Source organism: Lissotriton helveticus, chromosome 9 (assembly GCF_964261635.1).
Source record: "Lissotriton helveticus chromosome 9, aLisHel1.1, whole genome shotgun sequence".
Lineage (NCBI taxonomy): Eukaryota > Metazoa > Chordata > Amphibia > Caudata > Salamandridae > Lissotriton > Lissotriton helveticus.
The window spans coordinates 301361155-301365148 of NC_136070.1; the positions used below are offsets into that span (position 1 = coordinate 301361155).

The following is a 3994-nucleotide window of genomic DNA, read 5'->3' on the forward strand; positions in this document are numbered from 1 at the left end:
ATGCTGGAAACAACCACCCATAGTTGGACACTTTAGATGTGGTAGTTGTAAAGCCTGTCCCTCCACCATCCAATCAAAGGACTTTATGTTCAAAGATCACCATCACACATACAAGAGCCATACGAACTGCAATACTAGAAATGTGATTTATGGTATAATCTGCCCCTGCGAACTGATATACGTAGGCCAAACCCAACAACGGGTGAAAGCTAGATTTCTTGCACATTGTAGTCGTATAAGATGCAAAACACCGGGGGCACCACTAGTTGAACATTGTGAAAGAGAAAACCATCTCCCCGAAACACTCAAATGGGCTGTTCTGGAACATGTAACACTAGGCCTCAGGGGTGGTGGTTTATCTAGTATTCTCAATATCAGAGAATTGAAGTGGATCCATATTTTCAATTCTGTAACAGAGGGTTTAAATGAATCAGAAAGCAGTTTCGTACAGTTGGCTAATCTCTGAATGCAATAGTTTATATCACTTTGAGAGATCAATGCACTGGAGATACTCTTACCGGATTTTGGTAATGCTTTTCACTAACCTGCGAGTTTTGTGCGCATTACCCGATGGTCACCCTTGTGTAAACAAAGGCCGTTATATATGTGTGCTATATGATGTTTTTATTACATGCCTGAATATAATGTGAATTATGTAATAACTCCTAGAAATATAATTACCAATCCTGTAGAGTTTGACTATGTCACTGAACCAAGGGGTGGGTTTCACTATCCTGTGAGATTGGTGCACATTGCAAATAATTACATGTTCAGACATAATGTGGACTATGGTATATCTAATTTCTAAAAGTACCGAATGCCTCACCGTGGGCTCCGTAATTTACCAACTCTATGGGTTTCTCCCAGTGAACAATGGCGATGCTTTCACTATCCTGTGAGACTTGTGCACACTGCCATTATGCATTTTATGGACCATGAGTATCACTCGTAGTAATGATGTGTTGACCATGTGCTCAGTTACACTGTGTATAAGGCAGGATTTAAATCCAACAAACACATTTGGTGTCGTTTTATCACAATTACCAAGTCCTTGTAGTATGGTTTTTAAGCATTATACTTCGTGTAAATCTTTTGTAATGGGTGGCAACATGACTGGTAGCCTCGAGATAGAATCTATCGGTCCCTGCAAAACCTTTATAATAATAAGGGTTACAATATGCAGCTTTCTTTCTTTCTTCCAAAGAAACATGTTTTCCTATATCTTACTCATGTCGAGTCAGTGGAGATTAGTCTGTTTACCATTTTTATTGTAACTCCGGGTTGAGGCCCCGCCCCCTTTCGTCCAACCAGGAAGTTTTCATGCCGAGTGAACGTTAGTGAGACGCGCTGTTGAATTACATTGACTCCTGCACCGGCGGTTCAGGTGAGGGTTTCGAGCGATGGGCTGTTCCTTGATCTAGGTCTGTTCAGTTAATGTGACGCCTGGCAGCATCAGTCAGACAGTAACCCGGGCTTTATCTTGTTTGCTTTGCAGGTGGTCCCCTATGATACAGTTAACGCATTGGTGCGAATTAGATTCAGTTGTTTGAGGTGAGCTGGCCGCTTTTTCAGATGCGCTCTTGTTTTTCAAGCTTTGTAGAGTAAAACCATTCGTCTTTTTTGACTCCCTCCCCGTTATCTCAACCTCTCTAACTCTAGAGTTACATCACACGGCGAGGTAATGCTAGTGAGACATGTGTGCTGAACTACATTGAATCCTGGACCGGTGTTTCAGGTGAGACAATCGAGCTATAGACGTTCCAGGTCTGTTTAGTGAATGTGATGCTTGCCAGCATTAGATAGATATTAATCTGGGCTTTATCCTGTTTGTTTTACAGGAGGGCTCTTTCCATTTAATGCATTGGTGCAATTTAGATCCATTTCTTGAGGTGAGTTTGCCGTTTTTCCGACGCGCTAGTGTTTTCGAGCTTTGTGTAAGAAAACCATTTCTGACTCCCTTCCCCGTATTTTAACCTCTTTAACATTAGAGTAACACCATAGAGGCTCTGACGAAGACTCCCCTGTATTTTCACAGGCGACAGTGACAACTTTGATTCTTATGTGCCGCCCCATCATCCTTGTCGAGGTATGTTTTGACCATGCAAGTGACATTTCTAATAATTATTTCTGCACACCTGAATACTGGCATGTTTTTTGTAAAGCAGGTTACACTGGGAGCAACCATATCGACTTTTTCTTGCCCCTGAGCGGTACAGGCAATCCTTTCAGCCACGCAAACGGACCTTACAATTTAAATTAGAGGTCCAAGGTATGATCATTTGTAGGGCTATGTGATGGTTCTACATAATAATGAGAAACACCATGGTAACCCATTTTTCCATATTGATTACAGAATAGCGGCATTCAGGCCTATATAACACACGGAATATACGCGCATCTCGAGCCAGCAGAAGCGCATGTGAGTTTCTGTTTTCTAACAACTAGTATAGGGATACCTCATAAATAGAAGTGGAATGTCGATAGTATTTTGTGATGTATGGAGTATAATGATTTCAATTTCTAATCATACTCCATAATAGGGTACAGCAGAAATACGACAAGGTCCCTGCCGCCTGCTTCTGACTCGTGTTCCAATAGAACACACAAGCGCCCGGAAGGCATGTCCTCTACATACCTAATCAGCATAAATAGGTTGTAATTGGGTATGTTGCCATTTTTTAGCTGATGGAGCCCGTTCGGGCCATTCAACTTAAACCGGACAGTGATAAAACTAAAGCTTGTGGTCGTCTAGCAGACCAATTTTTGATCATGATCTTTCTTGTAATCCCTATATAGGAACAAATTACAAGTCCCGTGAAAATTCAGGACCATTAATCTATCTCTGTCCTTCTCCTTCTGTGCGATAGGTGAGTTGACATTGTACCTCAATGACTCTGGAGGTTATCTCCAACAAATATGTGTACCACGTACTTCATGTTCTGTGGTTAGATGACAACACGTTTTAACTAACCGCCTGCCTTGTATGTACCAACAAGGAGGTTGTGTACTAATTAATTTTTTAATTATTTCTTTAGGAGGTTGCCCACCCACAACCATTCTGTCCTGAAGAAGACCCGTTTGTAAGGACTACTATCCTACGCATCTTTTGGGTCGAAACGTAGACCATAATAACTTCACCAACTCCCACCCCCAAGCTAGACCAAAGCAGCTAAAGGCGAGCTAGGTGGTCTACATCATTACATTTCTGGACTCTATACGAGTGTAATACTGTGGCCCTTGGTCCAAGGAACCACATGAACATTGTTTTTTGAAGCCATGATGAATACCTGTCACGAATGATTCTGACTATTCCCCTAATCCTACTTTATCCCTGACACTTTCCCTCACTTCACCCCCCCCTCCTTGTTGTGTATGTGGGCACATATACAGAAAGTTTGTTGAAATATTGTTGATGAAATCCACCCAATGAAAGGTAATAATGCAATTTTGAAATAAATCTTGTTGCATTTAATAATTTGTCTCTTTGTAATAAGTGCATCAAATTGTAATCACTTGTTCTTTGTCTGGGACCCTTTTCCCTTGTATCTCAAAATCCTGTACAAGCACGCTCAAGAGAGCAGCCTCACAAAGAAGTTTAGTGGATGAAAAGGAGTACTTGGGCCTTGGGACATTGATAAGAGGAAACACGTGGAACAACAGGGAATAGTGTGCGACAGCCAATATAAATGGAGGAGAAGTAAGTGGAAAGCACACAAACCAATACAAAGTAAGGGCAGGATGTAAACCTCTTTTTATATTAATCACAATATAGATTTCACTGCTGTGCGGGCAAGAGCTAAGAGCGAATTTAGCTGTTTTTCACTACCAGGACATGTAAAACTCACAAGTGCATGTCCTACCTTTTAAATATGCCGCACTCTACCCATCAGGCTACCTATAGCCTAACCTAGGGTGACATACATATAATCAAAAGGAAGGTTTGGGCCTGGCAAGGAGGATAACCTCCCAGGTCAAAATGAAAATTCAAAACTGC

The 3994-nt window shown here is 41.5% G+C and overlaps 1 long non-coding RNA gene across 5 annotated transcripts; it reads left to right on the forward strand.

The window, feature by feature from the left end:
* Window positions 1-1311: 1311 nt before the first annotated feature.
* Window positions 1312-3443, forward strand: LOC144782728 (uncharacterized). Of its 5 annotated transcripts, none has more exons than XR_013601226.1 (10): window positions 1312-1384; window positions 1496-1551; window positions 1660-1735; window positions 1839-1889; window positions 1989-2086; window positions 2166-2269; window positions 2354-2419; window positions 2541-2663; window positions 2797-2867; window positions 3036-3443. It is a non-coding gene; the product is annotated as an uncharacterized LOC144782728 (long non-coding RNA). The 5 variants fall into 5 exon arrangements; XR_013601224.1 differs by having other exon boundaries at window positions 2036-2086; XR_013601225.1 differs by having other exon boundaries at window positions 1989-2269.
* The last annotated feature ends 551 nt before the right edge of the window (window positions 3444-3994 follow it).